Raw genomic sequence first — 22,412 nt, 5'->3', positions numbered from 1 at the left:
TTGAGTGTCTTTGATGGAAAATGAGTGTTGAATTGAGTGTAGTTGTTGGGAAATGAGTGTTGAATTGAGTGTCGATGATGGAAAATAAGTGTCGAATTGGGTGACGATGATGGAAATTGAGTGTCGATTATGGAAAATGAGTGTTGAATTGAGTGTCGATTAAGGAAAATGAGTGTCGAATTGAGTGTCGATTATGGAAAATGAGTGTCGAATTGAGTGTCGACTATGGAAAATGCATGTTGATGATGGAAAGTGAGTGTTGAATTGAGTGTCGATGATGAAAAGTGAGTGTTGAATTGAGTGTTGATGTTGGAAAATGAGTGCCGAATTGAGATTAGATTATGGAAAGTGGTTGGTTGCATTGAGTGTCGATGGTGGTTAATTTGCATTTGTGTGCATGTTAATGATGGAAAATGAGTGTTGACTCAAGTGTCTATGATGTAATATGAGTGTCAGTGATGATAAATAAGTGTAGAATTAACTTGCATCCAGCACTGTGTATGTGTAGCTAGGTTCTGAATGTTCAATGGATTCCTGGTTCTATATAAATGTAGACTTTGCTGACATGTTCACTGACAGGATTATTTTACTAGTCGACGGTATGCTGTTAAATATTCGAATGTAAATAAATAATAGGTTGTTAATTGACTTCTTTTAGTTTATGTGTGCTGCGTGGAGCCTAGTAGACTGATGGAAGTAAGTGGGGAGCTTAATGTTGAATGGTCATGTGTTGATGAATACGCTGGTGACCCACAGTATGTGCATAAATCAAATGCTAGTGGTCTGATAATATTTTGGGTTATTTACGAAGATATTTATCGATGTGTGCTATGAAAGGTTAAAAATGTCTAGTAAAATTATAGAGTAGGTCTCTTGTTTCGGAGACTTTTGTCGTAAGGCTTAACAAGGATCGACTTTGAAGGGTTAGGATTTTGAAGATGTGTGGTACTGAGCATGTCTTGGCTGTAGCTATATCAGCACTGAAGCTCCCCTGAACTGTAGATGAGAGGTACAAAAAAAATTGACTTTGGACCTAGCCTGGTATCGGATAAAATAAATTAGTCATGTGTTGTAGAAATTTGTAGTCAGTTGGAGGTTATGTGTAGCTGTACATAATAAAATTTACATTTGAGTAGTTTAAATTTTGTTTGGATTCTGAAAGTTCCATTGATTACAGACTCTTGCTCCTCTTGTAGGTCTAAATGAACCTTGTATGTATGATGTGTGATTAGTTGATTGAATATATAATTTAAATTCTTATTCCTTGAAATTCCTAATTTTTTTTTAAGTAATAACAATGGTTGATGTATTGCATTGTGTATTATACAAGCGGACACTGTTATTTAAGCGAGTATTTGGCTGCATATAAGTCTGGAATATGAATATTGATGTGTATCCGAACTCAATGGTCGCAACGTTGAAATCGGTACAAATCCCAATGGTGGCGGGGTCAACGACTGCAGAGATCTTGACGGAGGGTCTCACGTCTTCACCGGGGTCCCTGACGACGGAGGCGATGATGACGAAGCAGATCCCTATGACAACGATGAGGGAAGCTCCAGAGATTCCGATAGTAACGAAGCTACCATCTCCAGAGATTCCGATGTATGGCTGTATCTACTGTCTCTTCACTACAAGAGACTTCAATGTGTTCATTATCGAACGCAGAGGAGACTCCGATACCTGCAAATACACCGCATTTCGTAAATAAAACATTTTGTGAGCAATTCCCAGCTTCTGCATCAGTCGTGTATACTTCAGATTCTTTGGCATCCAGTACAGATGATCTGTTAATGTCGACTGGGAAATCTCCAGCTCATGCAACATACGGGACTTCGTCGCCTACAACAGCAGTGCACATTGAAAGTAATATACTTTCCGAGCCGTCGGTGACTAACGGTCTAACGACGAGACATCTGTGTACGTACTGTAGCAAAAGTTTTAAATACCGACAACATGCAAGAAGACATGAAAATCATGTCTGTAGAAGAAACGTTAATCGTTGACATTTCCGTGTGAGCCATGTGGTGTACATTTCACAAACAAAAGTAATTTGATTAGGCATTGTAAAAGCAAAGTTAATTTGCAAGTTGTACATCGGGGAAGCGATGGTAATTGTGATGAGTATCTCTATCAGTGCCGCTACTGTGGTAAACGTTTTGAACGAGTACGAAGTACACGCATCCATGAAAGGCATGGCTGCAGAAGAAATCTTGACCGTGTAAAATTTCTGTGTGAGAAGTGCGGTGTACAGGTTACACGAAAATTTTACTTGAAAAAACATTAACAATTTTGTAAAGACGGGTTTCTAGCATAATTTCTGGCCCTCTAAGGTGTTACACTCCTGATCTGATGTAACGTGATCTGTATGAATTATTTGTATTTTTTCACTCTTAATACGAACTATAATAATTTATTTTAATAATATTGAATGTCGCATGGACTGCGAAATGTAAAAAATATATACAGTGTCAGATTTTAATGTGTATAAATGTAAAATTTTAAATAAATTATAGAATTAAAGAATTTTTTATATATTTTTCCCTAACCTGCATCGTTTATCTTAATTCAATAAACTACATGTGTCACGTAATTTAGGTTGGATTTGAAATGTCCGTTTTGACTTGTTTGTGTGTATTCTTTTTTTATCAATAATGCTGAAGACTGTTTTTTTTTTGTTAAAATTATTTTTGACTGTGTATGTCATCTGCATTCTTAAGATTTTTATGGGAGATGTTTTGGTAATGTGCTGGTACAGGTAATGCCGTAACATTAGAGCAAATCTGATAGGAACTTGATTTATTATGTTTGAGAAATAATTTATTACTCCCCGAAATAAAACTAACAGACTTGTGGGAAATTTATGGTCTTAAATCGTAACCTGTCATATATTGGTGTACACTACGGAGGTGATATTAAAAAATTAAAGAATGTTTATCAATTGACCACACTTCGGGGTATGCTTGTGCACTGGATGGTCTGTATCAGTAAGATTCTGGATACTTGGAAAGCTGTTCTTCGTCCAAGTAACTCACTCCTTCGTTGCTGATTACTAACATGAATTTTTACAACATGGGAAAATGAATGTATACTGGCTAAGGTCTTGATTTAAAATATTTTGCTGCTTATAATTATCAGAGTATTGAGTATGGTATGTAGGAATCGACTCCTCTCGTATATGTGCTATACATTTATTTTTGTAGGTAGCAAGATATACATTCGTAGGCTGATTTTCTGCTCTGGTTCAGTGATGTATACTTTGAAGTGGTTCCAGCAAGTACTTTACGTATGCTGGATTACGATTTCACTGGAGTTTTACGTGAAATGAGTGGAAAGACTAGCGTCGTGAAGTGTGTATGACTCGAGCAAAAATATGACTGCCGCAGCATTCTGCAAGCTTGCAACTCCTGCGCGAGGGGTCAATGTTCATTTGCAGGTTATGGTATGCGTGTCTCGATCGTGTAGTCTCTGCCTCTATCCTTGAGATTTTTTTTTTTTTTGAGGTTGACGTGTTTGAATTTATGTACTTTTGACTGGTCGCACGTGAATAAGTTTAAATTCGTATGCATTGGAACATATTTTTCTACATGAGGTAAGAAAAATACATAGATGCTACATTGACTGAGATAGGTATCGAACACATGGTTCTTACCCTATGAGTGACTAGCACTTGTTTGACCTATCTCCACTAACCCTCGTTTACTTTGTGATATAGATGGGACATGGTTGTTTTCAGACAGATGATGGTTAAAATGTCTTGGACAAAGTGTCCTTTGTAGAAATTACTATGTGTGGTAATTATTTTAGTCGAAGAGATAATTTAATAAAACATGTAAAAATAATGTGAAGGTTTTTCTAATGTGTAAACAAATCATTGATAGAATGGATTTGTATGTAGAACTGGTAGTATACCACATCTCTTGAAGAACACTGTATGGTATATATAATGAAAGACTCTTGGGCTCAAGAAACTAAACTATAGGTGGAAAGGATGATGCGGTTCCTATGATTAAATGAAAGGAACTTTGATGATTTTTTTTTCTATATACTAAGATGATTTAATTGAGTTTGTGATGATGGGTTGAAGGATTAAATAATAAAACTGGACTGATAGGCTTTTACAGAAAATGAGAATGGAGCTCACAAGATCATAGATTGTGGTACATCTCTGACAACTGAAATGTGGAAACGATATCATAAAATGAGTGATATTGATGCAACTCATGATAATATTGATGACAGCTATGATGATGATTTACATCTGTGATAGTGACACGGACGCAGAGATTTTAAGACAAATAATATTATTAATATAGAAAAGATGGAAGCCTTAGCACGCCGATCGTGACGAGAAAAAAATATTGAAGGATGTTGATGGTATCGGGAAGACTGAAACTAATGAAGGTATCAACACTGTGAAAAGTGAGAATACATTCAAGCCTATATTTAGCAGATCCTCCATACTTTGTATAAATGGTGGACTCCTGAAAAGGAAGCATACAGACGATGAAGACACTTCGACATCAACGATATTGAGTTCTTGCAGTAATCTGGGTGAAGACGTTGTCTTCTACGGTGATTGCTACAGTGACTCTGAGGCTGTTTACAAGGCATAGACTGTGATGCAGAACCTAAAGCTGACAAGATCGAAGAATGTGGTGGTGCCCTGAGACCGAAGCGATGGAAACGTCGTGTTATAATAAATAAATCTGATCAAGCTTGTGATGATCGCTGGCTAGATGATGAAAGTAACCGTGAGGATGGTGTTAAAACGGAAGACACCAGAGATCATAATATTTATAATAAACATACAATGAAGATGGTGGCAGAAGAGATTGATTCCACATCATGGAAAGATCCAAAAATATTGGTTGTCCGGCTAAGAGTGATGGTGGCATCTGTTCGTAGAGGGAACTACTCGCATATCGTGGAAGTATCGACCATACTTAAAGAACTTCGGAACGCTGGCTACATACAATAATCATTTGATTAACTGTCATGTGTGTACTAATGAAAAATAAAATGAATTATTTATATTTTAAAAAAGTATGATTTATTTCTTGTATCCTGATTTCCAAATAAACCTGTGTTTCCGCTACTGTATGTGTGATCATTCCGTTTCCTGTGTGTACTGTGTGTACGTTCCGATTTCCTGTGTGTACATTCCGTTTTCCTGTGTGTACATTTCGTTTTCCTGTTTGTACATTTCGTTTTCCTGTTTGTACATTTCGTTTTCCTGTTTGTACATTTCGTTTTACTGTGTGTACATTTCGTTTTCCTGTTTGTACATTTCGTTTTCCTGTTTGTACATTTCGTTTTCCTGTTTGTACATTTCGTTTTCCTGTGTGTACATTTCGTTTTCCTGTTTGTACATTTCGTTTTCCTGTTTGTACATTTCGTTTTCCTGTTTGTACATTTCGTTTTCCTGTTTGTACATTTCGTTTTCCTGTTTGTACATTTCGTTTTCCTGTGTGTACATTTCGTTTTCCTGTGTGTACGTTACGTTTCCTGTGTGTACGTTCCGATTTCCTGTGTGTACTGTGTGTACGTTCAGTTTCCTGTGTGTACTGTGTGTACATTGCGTGTTGGAGCCGAGTAGACTTGTATCCATGTAGCTTCATAGACATGTAGTTTCGTAGTCATGCGGTCTTTTAGTCATGCAGTCTCTCAGCCATGTATAACTCGGAACCAGCTAGATCCTTTTAGACTCGTAGCCTTGTAGCCTCGTAGTCTCTTAGACTCGTAGCATTGTAGCCCAATATCATTGGAGCTGTTGAAAGAAAAGGTAGTTGGAGCATTTGGAGCTGTTGGAGCCATTTGGAGGCTGTTGGAGCATTTGGAGGCTGTTGGAGCATTTGGAGCTGCTGGAGCATTTGGAGCTAAGAAGTAGTCGTTGCACGTCTATGCAAAGCTAAATGTTTATAAGTTTGCTGGCTTTCGCAAGTGATTCTGTAGTAGGATAGAAATTGTGTAATAAATATTATGTTTGTAAAAGACTTTGTGGTGTTTTATTTCTCTAACCGAACGCTTTTCTGGTATTTAAATTAAATTTATTTTAGCTTCGTCCAGAATCGTGCCAAGGACCCTAGACGACCTAATTAATCAGTATATTGTTTGCAAATTTATTTTATAAATTTTTAACTTTTTCCTGAATTTTTAGTTTAATTATTACGAAAATTCCAAGATGTTGGTCTTGATGACGGATAGGATGATGGTAGTAGAGGATTTAAAGTCTCTTAAGAATTTTGAACATGGTTTATTGAAATTATTATTTTTTTTTTTTTCATAAAATTAAACATTATTGCATCATTCAGGGATCGAACCAAGGACTGGAGCGGATCGAATCAATATGTAAGTTAATGAGTGATTTAATTAATGAATTTTGGATTTTTTCCCGCTTTTCTAGCTACATTATTACATGATTTCAAGATGGCTGCCGAATTTCAAGATGGCGGGGGGCACCTCGGTAATAAATGATTACTGCACTGTTGCGGGTTAGAATAAAATCATCCAGATGGAAATGTACTCTATAATACAAGTACACACACAAGATGGTGTACTCCGACAGGTGGTAGCTCCTGGTAGCATGTACTGAACATAAAATGTCGGATCCATGATGGACGACAAGGACAAAGTCAAATTTAAAGGACAAAGTCAAATTTCAAGGTCAAGGTCAAATTTCAAGGTCAAGGGCAAATTTCAAGGTCAAGGTCAAATTTCAAGGTTAAGGTCCAATTTCAATGTCAAGGTCAAATTACAAGGTGAAGGTCAAATTTCAAGATCAAAGTCAAGGTCAAAGTTCAAGGTCAAGGACAAAGTTCAAGGTCAAGGACAAATGTGTGGTGACTAGATACTTATACTAACATGGTATCAGCACACTCTAGCGGACGAAAACAAGATGATGATCTCCAGTGGGTGATTTCAAGATGGCGGTCGTCACGAAAAGTGCAACGGTGGTTTAAAGGATTTTTTTTATTATTTAATTAGGTTGATTAATTTTTTTAATGATTTTTGAAATTTTTCCCGATTTTCTAACATAAGAATTACGGATTTTCAAGATGGCGACCATAACGATAATTGCAACAGTTACGTCTTAATACAAGATGGTGGTTCTGTCTCGAACAGGTGGTGCTATTATTACTTTAAATTAAAAAAATTACAAGTCCAAATATGCATGTTATTTTTTTTATATACCTTATTTAATTTTCAGTCTGGTAAATGTCTCGATAGCCGAGCGGTTAAAGGCGTATGTTTTCCAACCTAGAGATCAGAGCTGTGATGGTTCGAATCACAGCGTTTCCAATATATTTTTCATAAAAAAATAAATTTAATATGTCGATAAGGATCATAATAGCTCTGGTAGGTAATGGAACATCGACCTTATGTGATGATACAGAGCGACGCTGGCGCTCTCTAGGAACAAACGACGGAAACAAAGTTGTCGGTATCCAAGATGGCGACCTCCAGTGGAACAGAAAAAAAATCAAGAGCGACGATGGTGCTATCTAGGAACAAACAACTGAAACAAAGTCGACTGTATCCAAGATGGCGGCCTCCAGTGGAACAGAAAAAAATCAAGAGCGACGATGGTGCTATCTAGGAACAAACAGCTGAAACAGAGTCGTCGGTATCCAAGATGGCGGCCTCCAGTGGAACAGAAAAAAATCAAGAGCGACGCTGGCGCTATCTAGGAACAAACAGCTGAAACAGAGTCGTCGGTATCCAAGATGGCGGCCTCCAGTGGAACATAAAAAAATCAATATGGCGACAGAGATGAAAATTTCATCATAATGAGTGGGGCGCTCGATTTAAATATGTCGGATCCAAGATGGCCTCCGTGATCTACTTGTCCCGTTACGTTGTGTCCCGTTACGTTGTGTCCCGTTACGTTGTGTCCTGTTACGATGCATCCAAGATGGCGGATCCAAGATGTCGGATCCAAAATGGCCGCCGGGGTCAAGGTCAAGGTCAAAGGTCAAGGTCAAGGTCATCCAAGATGGCCGCCGTGACGTCACAATCCAAGATGGCGGACCGACAATCACAATCCACGCGCCAGCGCCATGTTTTCGGACCGGCTATCCTATACTACTATTATTAACTACAATATGTGTCAAATGTCCCTCACAAAAAACATGATACGTACAAATTTCGTTAAAATATTTTACTAGATTTTCTTGAATTAGAATTTAGAAATTATGTAATCAATTACCAAAATGTTGGTTGCAGCAGATGATTTCGTCAATTTACTAGACAATTGCATAAAAAAAGCTAGTTCGCTTTCGCTTACAGTTGGTATATGTAAGACATTAAAAAAAGGTTAAAACCATGGATTATAATCGGTTTGGTGTAACCTATTTGAACAAAAGACAAAATTAAGCCAAAATTAAATAACAACCATTTTATATGCAGCTAAGACATAAATACGCATTTCAACTACAGAAACAGGATTAGGTCTGTTACACGAATAACTAAAAACATTTACGATAAAACTGAAATTGCTGAGCACAAAATTAGTAGAAATATTAGGGAATATTAAAAGGAGATCACTGGCTTAAAAAATGAAAAAGTTGATATTAAAACTGTATCAAACGATTACTAAATAATATATTTCAATTAAAATCCCGAAGAAGCTGTAAACACTACCCAAAATAATTTTTTTTTTTTAATATTGGAAATGTTATGGCTTTATAAATCCTTAAAAATAAGTTTAGTTATCTCCAAATATGATTTAGTTAACACTAAAATTTATCATAAGTCTTAATTTAATAGAATATGACGTACAACCTACTATTTCTGAAATAAACAACCACCATAGTGTTGGGTCCTGATAATATAAGTGTAAACATATTAAAAGAATACAAATACAAATCGTATATCGATATCAAATTACATCTCATATTTAGAATAATATATTAAAAAATAATGTAATGTTTAGACAATGAAAAATATTTTATGTAAATAGATATGGGCTTAGAAAATGTTCAAGTATCAGATGATGCTCTACACAAGGTACCTAACAAATTATTTCGCACAATTCTAAATGTGAGTGTAATGTTGGATCTTGCTAATGCTTCGATTCGGTCTCGTATATAATACTTGTAGATAAATAGGATTAAGTAAGAGGTTTGGCAAACAATTGTTTTATAAGTTGTTTGGAGGGTAGATCTCGGAGAATAAGATTTAATAAACTGGCGTCCATTAATTACTTGAGTAGTTTAGAAACGTGGTGGGTGGGGGGGGGGGGGGGGGCTCGAAGTGTTCTCGGCAATACTCATGTAATAATTCCCCCCCCCCCCCCCCGGGCCGTCAAAGAAACAGTGTAAAATTGCAAAATTTCGAGAAGACTGGGTTAAATTAAGGAAAACATGTTTCTCCACTAAAATGAAACTAAATTCTTCACAATAATATTTATCTCGGTTATGTGTTAGCCACACAAAGACGTTTTGATTATGGTACTTATTTGTGATGCCGGAATTTCAGGATTGTGAAGAGATAATCCCGGGATCCCGATATAGTCCCGGGATTACAGGCAGGTAATGAAAAATCACAAAAACTAGCTTTTTGTTAATTTTTTTCGTCAAAATAATTAAATGTTTATAAAATAATCATTCAAAAAAGGACTTAGTTAAACTCCAACTGAAAAACTGAAAAATCTTCTAAAGTACTTTAAAATAAGCAAACAACATAGGTCTCCAACCAAACATTATAAACTTTCGAAACAAACATGAACTCACAACTTATAAATAAATTCCTGAAATAAACGTTATTCTACTTGACAGATCAAAGAAACATAATGACCAGCTGAACAAAAATACACTTCAAGTTTCCCTTACAATGTTACAAGTTAGAATGTTACAATACTCTTCAACTATTGACTCTTTGCTAAAATTAAATTAACTCGTGACGAGATTCTTAAAGGTTTGTAAATTAATAAATCAGTCAAAAATAATGCGACGTTATACTTCAACAACATCCCACTTACAAGGTACATCGCTTAAGATAAACTGGAAACTCCCAGTTTTAACATAACAATATAAACTTGAAAAAAAATAAACTTAATTGCTTGAATTTAAGTATTTCGACTAGAGTCACTGTTTATAATACTTAAAATTAACACCTTAAAAAATCTAATAAAATTCAAATAAAAGGTCCCAGATGACCTGATGGTTTACATCCGAGATCTATTGAGAAATAATAACGCATATAATGTTTCGTCTCCAAGCCTGCTTCTTAAGTTTGTTGCACATGCATGCTGAAGGTGAAAAAGCCCGCTCGGACTCGATGCGATAACACTCGAAATATCTCGTGCGCCATTGGCGATTGGCGTTTCGTTTTTGATACTGAAATTAATGTTTCGTTTTATGCAATATTAAAAAAATAGAAAAAAATATGTTATCCCAAAAATTCCAGGATTCGTATGATCTAATCTAGAGAGTTTCGGGACAGAAAAACGGCCAGAATCCCGGGATCCCGAGTATCGAGATCCCGGGATCGAAACCTCAAGCCACAAAGTAGTCTCTATTGCAGCCAACCACCGGCCAGCAAAACGCGCGACTCTACGAACTCTGCGGTGAGGTTCAAGGAGCAGATGATTTTACTGAAAATCACATGGCCATGTTTGTTACAGCAGTTACTTTTGAGACCATATGTAAGGCCCCACCGACTAAATTATTATGAATATTCTTTGACGAATTTTAGTAACTCATATCTAGGTATTTTATTGTTCGGTTTTCTTACTGTGATTCTAGACTACGTCCTTTCTTAAATACTTGTCTTAACTAGTCGTAAATAACAGCTATGAAGCAAATACATTTTTTTAATCCAACGCAATGAAGCACAGATTAACATATTTACACGATAAATAACGCATTCTGAAAAATGTCATGTTTTATAAGCGGAGGGTGGAGAGTTGTCGAGTCAAATCTCGCGGCATCTCACCAATGGGGGAGGGATATCGAAAAATCGCTCAAATCTCCTCACGTATTTGAATTAGGACACTCCCTTAACATAAATATAGCGGTCCGACAAGGCAGTAGTCGTGATCTAATATTTTCTGATATACAAAAATTATTTTATGTGACACTGACTTAGGTGAGCTAGTAGTTTCGTTTGCAGATGATAGTGCAATTAAATTATCTTTAAAAAATTATCCTGTATTTGAAACGGTTAGTACTTATCTTAAACAATTAACAATTCTTTCTCCATTGTAAACAAAATCAAACATATTTTTTCTCTGCCAGAATTTCTGGTCAACTATCACACATGAACTAGCATGCCATGCGTGTAATGAAATAATCGTTAATTGAGAAACATTAAAGGCAATAGAAACAATACAGAATGTAAAATACTTAAGTATAGTGTTCTAGAATTATCTTAAATGGGACAAACATGTACCGTACCTTACAAACAAAATTCGAATAATGGTGTAGATATACATTTGTTGAACTAACATATATAATATCACTTCAAGGAATTAAAATGGTTTATTTTGCTATGTTTCGCAATATACTAGCATTGTGGCCTGGGGAGAAACGAGCTAAACGTCATTTAAACCACAAATTTTAAGAGTCATTAATAAAACACCATATATACCCAGCCAAGGATATTTTGAAACTATAGAGAGTATATGGTAGCAAAAGATCGCATATTAGAGCTTTCGAACTGAAATAACGAGTATGTATCAAAGGGAAAATCCGTTAAATTATTTAGCTCATAATTATCCTACATGGCATAGACAGAGCATAAGTTTACCTATTCCTCTAATTTAAAAACAATTTCACAGAGATCTTTAGAATATATTTAGAATTATAATAGTTATACTTCCTGATCATATGAAAACAAAGAATAATTTTCAAATAAAAAGTGACAATCTTTGACTTGATAATTTAACTGAAGAGATTTCAATAATATCTAAGTAAGGTTACTCTTTTAAAAATTGACAATTTAAAAACTAATGTAAGATTAATTGAGTTGTTTTTATTTATTTGTCAATTGTTACAATTTTTAAAAAGGTTTACGTTAGTGTAAATACCGTACGTAGTTTAAAGTGACTGTATGCACTCACACACGTTTACTTTATAAGTGCTAATTCTTTTTTTGTTTATTCTAATGAATGACACCAAAGTGTCAGACATAAAAAAAATATTATATACCTATAATATAGTTTTATGTATTCTCCTTTAACGTCTATTAAAGAACATTACGTAACTGCTACTAAAAACATTATAAAAAATATTAAACAGCTTAAAACCCTCGATATCTGCTTTGGGAATACTGAAAACAACGAACATGAATCACATTGCGAAGATACAGAAGCGACAGCCAATGAAATGTTGCCCTCTTTGGAACAAAAATTAATGGTATCAAGCTCAGTATTCACTGTATCAGGTCGCCGAATAGTTTATGTTAACTATTCCTTCGCGAAGTGCGGTATATATATATATTAGACCACCATTGTTACTAAGTATACTGCTTGTATGAAACAAGACTAAATGGATGTGTGAATCGCTGCGATGTAGGCTCTGCGTGGCGCCGTGGCTCGCACACCTTATCGAGAAGACTGTGGCATTAGGAAAGGTTTAGCCTGACAAGTGCAATGTATAGGGACAAAAGATATCTCGCGAATGGCGAGGAGAAAACGGTGCGAGAGCGGTGACCAATATAATTTTATCTTTTCCATTTACTCTCTTCGCGCTCCCGCACACACACACACGCACATACACACACACACACATACACACACACACAAACGCATATGCTAGGCGCGAGCTGAGGACTGTCTCCTCTGATGAACGTGGTGAGAAACAACGGTAAAGATTCGAGCTCAATACTGTTACGAGTGGGAGTAAAGGGTTCGTTAAGGATAGCCCAATAATTAAGATTTATACAGTTTTTATTTACTTCTAATATGTATAGTACTTATATTTACATAACCACACTAAATGTCCTATAAGAAGCATCTCACTCTCTATCCAACGCTCTTCATAATGTCTCTTTTATCACAGTTCACTGTACTCACTCCTTACACACAGTCCTTGCCCGATGGCTCACTCGCACAGTCCCGCGTCGCACCGCCTGTCTCGCCCTCTCGTAGCACTCGCTGGGTCTTCACACTCTCCGTACTTACTTCCGAACTCCCCAGAGTACAGAAATGACATGTGAACAAATATCTAATTGTTATATATTTCTGTGTATAATGCATATAAAATATTTTTCAAGCAATATTAGGTTGAATTAATTTCACTACACGAAACTGTTACACATATGTACCTAATTAGAACTGTAGTTTGAATTAGTGTGGGTTTATTTTTTACCGCTCACACAGGGGCGGCTCCACGGTATGGTGAGGTGGGCAGCCACCCGGGGCCCCGCTGCTATCAGGGCCCCACTCCACACGTGTTGATTTTGATTTATTGTTATTTGTCAGGTGTTTTGTTAAAAATATGTATATAAATGGGAACGGAAAATTAAGTTTTTACTACGTTTGGCCATAAATTGCTGGTCAATACCTATTTCAGTTCATGATTTCGTACAAGAAAACTTTCAAAAAAATTTTATTTCCACGTTTAATGACGCGATTATACTGCAAATTTTATCTTTAGCATTTATTGAACTGCCTTGAGGATGATTATTCAGTAAAGAAAATCAAAATAACCTAAAATAATTCAGCTAAACCATATTCGAAATTACGTTTCAGTTTAGTTGGGTTAGCAATGTTGTTTGAAAGACAGTGTTTTTCGGATCATCCGGTGGAGGGCCTACAAAAAAAATAAACAGATCAGGGCCCCGCAAAGTCCAGGGCCGCTACTGGCTCACAAACAAATAAAACGCTAAAAATGTTACTGGCAAGCACTTACTAGACAGAAATGTGGAGACAAATTTTTCTAACCGAATGTTTTCAGCTATATATCTCAAATATCCTTGTCACTAAGAAAAGGTAATACGAGTGAAGTGCAGAGCAATATTCTATTCGATAGAAGTGCGAGTCGCTCCATTCAGTCATTTGAGACATTTTGGTGGCAGTGAAGCAGTTTATAGTGTTATTCTATCAGCGAACTGTGCGACTGTATTTCTGCATATCTATCGTTCTACTGTCGTGACTCAAACTTTTGGCAACTGCAATTTTGAATAAGAATGCAATTTAAGGTGGCCTATCAAGTAATTTTATTACAGCTGGTTCATCCCAAATAAACCTTTTTTGGAACCGCGGTTAAGATCTAAGTAGTTTCAATATTCTTTCTCCACAATTTAAAATCGCACAGCTATGGACCTAGTGAACTATAGACATGCGTCTAGTAAGGCGAAACTTTAAACTGTTGAGAGATATAAAAATGTATTAATAATTACTTTAAATCTTAGCATAGCTGATAAAAAATTCAACAGAAACTAGTTTCTAATAATACTTTCCGAAAAATGTCAAGTAGATAAAATTATTTTATTCGTATACTAACTACTAACCGATATGCGTGTATAGGCCTACCAGAGCGTGAACAACTTTTTTTTTACCATCGTCAATTTACCTATTTTTAAAAACTTAATTTTAAACGTTTTCAGGTAAATCCTGAATAAATATTATGATGGTAATTTATGCCTTGTGGGTTTAAAGTTTTAATTGATTGCATGTATTATTTCTGTCATAATAACAATCCTGCCTATTTATTTATATACCTAACATGTATAGCTTCAAGGTGGTTATGAGTAAACTATAGATAAATAAAACAAAGATAAACAGGTTATTCACTCCTTTGCTTTCGCCTTCTACATTGTAACACGTTGAGGAATCAAATTCCTAACAAGTGGTAACAATGCCTATACGGAAGAAATCATTTTAAACCTGCGTGAATGTTTCATATTTCAGTTGTGTTACCTCAGCTTACCCCAAAGAAGTGATTCCTTGTAAATTGTAGCTTCCTGTTTCTATGTGCTTCTTTAACTTTTCAAATAAATAAATTGATATTGAGCTTGTTTGATGAATCACAACTTTATCGTAGGCCCCTGTGTACCTGAAGGTCATAATTATTTACTTAAAACATGCAAAATATTAAAAGTATAACTACTGTAGAGCTACTACTGTCGTGTAAATATTTCTGGAACAAGCAGAGCCACGCATTACATTAATATGATTTAATACATACATGCATACGTACTTAAAAATATAATGCAATTTATTTAGTAACACAGATTCCAATACTGCGTTATATTTTCTCTTCTTGAGAGTTTAGTGTCGTGCGGTGTAAAATTCTCCCAAATTGTGTTTACTTATGTAAGAAAAATTGTTTCTTCAAAGTTTAGAATGTAAAAACTAATTCCTAAACTTTGTAATTACTTTAGTTTTTCATAAACTTTACTTCAGACCTACTCTAACAGCAGTAAAAATCATCCCAGTTTTCATAAACTTTACTTCAAACCTACTCTTACAACAGTAAAAATCATCCCTCCTTCCTTCCCATCATTTTTTACACTTTACTTAAATCAAACTAGTATCCCATTTTTATAGAAACGAATGCCTTAAAGAGATATAGATTTTCCTGAGATTACCAACTATATAAATTATTTTCGTGTACAAGCTTTTTATCTTCGGCAGAGCTCACTTGATTTATTTCTCTTGGTTTATCGACAGATAAATTGGAAAAAATACACTAATTATAGCTCCAAATAGCTGGTTACGAAACTCGAAGTATAAAAGTCATTTTACTTTCATTGCTTGAAAATATCTCTTCATTCTACTTCTTTCAATTCTTAGATAGTGTAGCCAAAGATTGGCTGTAACAACCTTTATTTTATTATATATTGTCAAAAGAATAATGCTGAACTAATGTTTCGTTGGTAAAATCTACTAACTGTTGCTATCAGCGCAGTGCTTGTTTGCCATCGCATTGAAAATCTTAGTAGCTATAATTAACACTGGACAAACGTATTTTTGACTAATGTTATGTTCTAACTTTTCTAATACAATGCAGTGACTCACCCAGCAATAAATATAACTTACGTTCTAACATAAGGAAAACAGACACGAATTCGTTTCAATTTTTGTATATGGATTTTTAACTTGGCAATATAAATTAACTGAAACTTCATTTAACACCTGATTGGGTTTTTATTAAAACATGATTATGTTTAAATGAAATTCAATACTACTAGTAATCGGTCGTGAATTTTGTTCATTTCTCCCATTGTTCACCAACATCTTAAACATACATCACTAATGTTGGAAAAGTCAAAAAACCTTGCACATAGTCAACAAATAATAGCGGCAACATTAAAGAAATTACGACCTAATTTCTATCACATTTTAATGAGACAATTTTATAAAATAAAAACTCATCATCAAGAGTTTGTTTTGAACGTATACACATAATGGCAGTATGAGAAAGTGCTTTCGGCGGTCGGAGTGGCGCTCGAGTGTCCGACCAGGTCTCTGAGGAGGCCGTGATAGAAGGGGGGGAAGGTAAGCTAGTACAATTGGCAACGCTGAGGCCCGAGCTTGCTTTCGCCCAGCTGGGGGTGAGCTGAGGAAGGGGGAGGCTTTTAAACACGCGATTATCCCAATTGAGAGGAGCGATACACACTACACCCCTGAAGAATAACTCGCGACTGACCGCTTCCTGCGGCCAACCCAGTCTATATGATATGTATATACAGACCTGGTCAGTGGTAGGATTCGACATCCTCTACAATAATATACCAAGAAAATTAGGATTCTGCTCAGTGACGTTTTCAGTGAGTGAACCTTCCCCTTAAACTGACGACTCTTATAACTGTGCTCGAATAAAAACCGAAAAACTACGGTAGCTTGTATAACACAATTACAAACAATTACACGCTCTGGAAGTTCATATTGTGAAATTACCAAATTAAAGGGGTAAAAGTAGTTATATGTATTTACTGTTTAAAAAACTATTTTGTGTTACTAACTTAGAAAAAGTAAATACTTTCTGACATAGGCATTGATCCCGGGGTGGGGGTGGAGGAAGTGGCCCGCCCTCCTGCCTGCTCTTGTGAAAGTATGACTGAAACGGGTTGGATGTTAAAACTATATCTTATGAATAACTCTGTTTATTTTAAAGTTTTATGCTTATAGAATGCACATAGGCCAAAACATGGACAGTATACAACCAAGCACCGTATGCAGGGATTGTGTGTCTGTAAACCTTACATGCAAAACTCTCGGCCACTTGGGTCCCCCTGGAAATTACATTGATCGCAATAAGCGAGAATCGATGGCATTTCTGCATTTTGCAAGAACAAATGCCATTAAATAAAAAGTTTATTGGTGGTTGAGGTGGTTATTGAAGGGACGGTGCAATTTGCCTTCGGTTGGCTGCTACAAATAACTGAGGCGGTGTTTAAATTCGTATGGTCAAACGTCGCATAGTGGGGCAGAGAGCCGTGTTTCGCGTGTATAATGCGATTTATCAATACTGTTACCACATCCCTGTCACTAAATAAGCAAAGAAAAGCCACAATCAGCATTCAGTATGATGAAGTTCCTATTTTAATGATTGAAATTCGTTTCGATAACAGGTGTAGGTAATCAGTTAAAAATGTGAGGATAACTCTGATTAGCAAAACACTAAAACACTAAAAAACTGAATCATAAATACATTCACTGTTATTACATATTCTTAGTCTTCAAATAATATTTTTCTTATGATAATTATATTAAAATAATGATGATAATAATAATATTAATCGTCACTGCTGCTAAAAACGGACAATTTATATAGAGGAGCTTCAAGTAAAGAAATTAGTTTTCTTGGTGAAAGTGTTCGAATAGAGGATATCACGGGGTCAGATGATATAAGCATTATATTGAGTAGATCTTGTTTAGTCAACTCTACTTATTTACCGACATCTTCTCTCTCGAAACCTGCGAAATACTTTATTTCTAGACTCATCCCAAAGTGAATTTCCCAGGATATGCCTAACCCCCCCCCCCCCCCTTCCTGCCAAAACCCTGTAACATCATTGCATGCAAGAGACACTGCGTTGACCAACTTCCACTTACTACTGGCAACAGCACTGCTTTATCTAGAATCATATCCATACTGGTTCAATCTCCCCCAGTCCTTGGTCAGCACTTTCAGTCCGCGCGGCCACTGGCTTCCCTGCCTGTGGCCGCGCTCAAGCACGCACGCGTCATCACCCATTCTCGTTTTTCTGCCAAGGTAGCACGAGGTAGCACGTAATTTTTTTGTATGTTATAAGAAATGTTTTCTGAATATTTTAAAAGCAAAAATAAAGTGGGGACTAGTGGGGAAAAATTTTGTAAGTCTAAGAACGTACGAGAATCTATTGCGATCGCAACCTCTCACACTATAAATAAAAAAATATATATTAATGTAAAAATTTATAGTGTTTAACTGTCTCACCTACATCGGGATAGATTGCTGTTTAATGCCCAAACTAATTCATAATATTTTTGTGCTGCTAACGAGCATGGGATTATCGTACTTTCGTGACGTTATGAAAGCTAAAAAACGGAATCCCCATAACCAGCCACTTTGCAGGCTTCTCACAAGAAAACTGTTTGAAAATATGCTCCACTTCCGATGGTTTTAGATGCTCTGGACATTACTTAACACCAAAAAATAGAAATTAAATTAAAAATTTAATTTTAATTTTTAGGTTTTGCCCCACTGTGCGTCGCTGGCACCTCCTTCCAAGAGCCGGAATTGACAATTCGCAAGGTGGGGTCTAGGCTCCTAGTCGCACTTTAGAAACCGGTATTATAGTACGGGTGGTATAGGTAACTAGCAGCAACGTTGCCACAATTCCTGGGTGAACATATTGACGAAAGGAAACATGTCATGTTTTTAAGCGAACGCACCAACGAATTGTCTACATTGATTTACCATACGCCAAAAATATTATGAACTAGCGGAAGCTAAGCCAGTTTTCAATACGCGTTAATGTTTTATCGTTTTCGTGGCATTATTATATTCAACTTTCGTGAAAGAGTTTTAACTATCTTGTTGTGTGCCACAAACTTTGAACTCTATTTAGTAACTTAACGGTAAACAATAAATAAATACATATGTAAAAAATTAAATAAATAAAAGCAAGTGGAATGATTGTAAAAACCCTCTGAAATATAAAAGAACGAAATTAGAGGACATCCGCCAAAGGTTTGAGAATATTTTACTAAACGCTAAGAAATTAGTGTTACCTATAAGATAAATTAAAGATAAAAAAACCCATTGATATTAATCTATATTGTTTTATTTTCACATTACTTCTTGAAAATGAAATTTAGACAAAGATTATCTAATAACAATATTAAACTTGTTCACTTATTAAAGCAAACATAAGTTAGGCGAAACTTCAGTTAAGTTACCAATTTCGTTGTGATCATTTGTAGAAGTAATAATTTTTTTTTAAATTTTAATGATAATTATATGTGCAATTAATCATATAAACAAAACGGTACATTTTAAAAGTTTGCAAAGGAATACATACACGAGAAGGGTAAAAAGATGTAAAATTATATTGTTGTAGTTTTCCGAAAACATATTTACGAAAACAAACCCCAGAGGAGGTGAAAGTTGGGCGCGGGTATGTCGAAAAATAATAATAATAATAATTTTTTTTTAACTAATCCTGAAAACTTGTTTGACATACCAATATCAAGCAATAAGTATTAGTAACTAACGCTACTTTGCAAGATTTAACACACAGAAAACTTATGACATAAGTAAATTTGGAAACAGTGCTAATGTCAAAAGCACATTAAAATATGTAGTCCTTTTGAATTTTTTTTCTTACGCTATATGAAACTCTGAACAAAAAAAACAGTGTTGATGAGTAAGTTATTGAATTATTTTTGTAACCTAGGCTTCACAGTATATTTTTAAAAGTCTTGGATATGTAAACAATAGTTTACATGTTCAGATTTGTATGTGCTAACACTGTTATTACATTGATGACCGCATATTATCAACGTTTTTCCCTCCGTCCAAGCAAAATTGATTTTAAGAATTCCATGAGAGTGTAATAGTCCATAATTTTGTGTTCACGAACATTAAAGTATAATGTGGCAGTATGCTTTTTTTCTGATAAATAAAAAATTAAAATTAATTGCACATTTTTAAATATCAGGTATTAAGTTTATAGAGAAAAGTTCAGTCCCGTAAATTAAAATACATTTTTAGAGATATTTTACAAATATATTGTTCAAACTAATTATTTCTGTTCAATTAACATTATCCAGTTATACGCAACACAGATATGGTTCGTAAATCATTCTAAAAGCAAATAAATTATATTTGTTTATAAATTTACATGCAAATGATTTGCGCACACCATCTCTCGTGTACATTTAACACTATTTGCGAGGACGTCATCTTCAGCTGCCATCTAGCGACGGGTTAATGAGTCAACTGCACGCCTTCAGCGGATACTTTTCCGAATGGATAGTTTTCCGGATTATTAAAGAGATGTGCACCAGCGGCGAAAACCGGAATGGTAACCATTCAGGCTGCGGGCACTTTTCCGGAATTTTTAAAGTAAGTGCATTGCCAGATATACCCGGAATGGTAACCATTCACACTGCGGGCATTTTTCAGTATTTTTAAATTAAGAACACCAGCAAGGAAAACTGGAATGGTAACCTTTCAGGATTTTAGGAGTTACTTTTATATTTGCGCGCACAAGACTGGAATGGTTACCATTCCGGCAGCGGATACTTTTCCGTACATCGCAGAACGAACACGGAAAACTATCCAATCCGGAATGGTAACCATTCCGCTGCGGACACTTTTCCGGATTTTTTCTAGCAGCACATTTGCAGTAAAAGCCGGAATGGTAACCATTCATACAGTGGATACTTTTCAGGATATTCAATTATACGATGTTTGCCAGTAAATCCTGAATGGTAACCATTCTGGATTTCTCTGGGCACATGAGGATGTATATTTTCCGGAATGGTAACCATTCCGATTGGATACTTTTCAGTCGCCCCGTGGTGTGAGTCTCCGTAGGTTCCTCATGCCGCGGGGGTGGCTCGCTCTCGGGGGCCTCCCCTCGTGACGCGGGTTCTGCGGGACAGGGTGCCTCGCCGGGGTTGTGGGGTGCGTCCGCGTCCAGTTCCCCGTCGGTGAGGTACTCGGGCTCGTCTGGAGCGGTGTCCTCGGCTTCCTCTCACTGTTGCTCCAGTCCTCCAGGAGGGAGTGCATCAAGGGGGATGTCTGGTCCGTCTGCCGTGTCCCCATGTTCGGGTTCGGTCGGGAGTGGTTCCCCGGGGGTCGCCGCCACTCGCAGGTGGTCCCGGTGGATCTTCTGCACGCGGCGGCCGCCCAAGTCCACCATGTAGGACGTCGCCCCCAGGCGCCGCGTCACGGTGTAGGGCCCCTCCCAGCGGGGAGCGAGTCCGGCGCAGTAATTGCGCGGCGCTGCCGACAGGGGGTACGCTCGGGCATACACCCGATCGCCGGCCCGCAGTTGTGCCGGGGGTCGCGCTGTCTGGGGCGTGATTCCCTGACTGTAGCGGGCTTGTCTTGCGCGTGCCGCGTCGTGCTCCTGGGTTCGTCGCACGTCGCGCTCCTCTGGTTGCTCTCCTGGGTGCGGTACGCCGTGTGTTGCCAGCTCGCCGGGCAGCGGCAGGTTACGCCCCTGGATCATCTCGACGGGGGTCATCCCAGTGGCCGCGTTCACGCGCCGCCGGACGCAGAACAGTGCGTCGGCGACGTGGCTGTCCCACTGGGTGTGGTCCTCCCCTAGGCGCAGCCGCAGTTGAGTTTTCAAATCCTGATTCCTGCGCTCGGTCGGATTGGCCCTGGGGTGGTATGAGGGTGTGGTGTGGTGGATGATGTGTGCCTCTTGGCACCACCCTCTCCACCGGGCCCCCAGGAACTGGCTGCCGTTGTCCGTCAAGATGGACTCCGGGTAGCCGAACCGAGTGAGGAACTCGCGCGTCAGGACTTCGATGATGGTGGCCGCCTGTGCATTGCCGCAGGGGTAGGCTTCTGTCCAGCGGGTGAACATGTCGGTCACGACCACTAGGAAGCGCTTACCCCGCGGCGAGCGGGGGTACGGCCCCATCACGTCCAGCGCGAGCGTCTGGAATGGTGTTGACGGCTGGCGAGGCTGCTGTTGCTGCGTGCCGTCGCCTCTGCGGGCCTTGCGGCGCTGGCAGGTCTCGCACTCCCGGACGTAGACCCGGACATCCCGGTTCACCCCCGGCGAGTGGTAGTACCGGCAGACGGCTCTCCGGGTCTGGTCCGAGCCCGGGTGTCCGGCGAGGTCATGATCGTGGTAGAATCGCAGTGTTGCCTCGCGCGCTTCGGGTGGGACATAGGTCTTCCACTCGTCCTCTTCCCCCGGCGGTCTGTTCATGACCCGGTGGCCCCGGAGCTGCCAGGCGGGGTGCTCTCCTCCGCGCGCTGTCTCTCGGCGCCGGTCGGCATCCGGCGAGC

This window comes from Bacillus rossius, chromosome 1, assembly GCF_032445375.1.
Source record: "Bacillus rossius redtenbacheri isolate Brsri chromosome 1, Brsri_v3, whole genome shotgun sequence".
NCBI lineage: Eukaryota > Metazoa > Arthropoda > Insecta > Phasmatodea > Bacillidae > Bacillus > Bacillus rossius.
Note: the sequence above shows the minus strand (reverse complement) of the source record.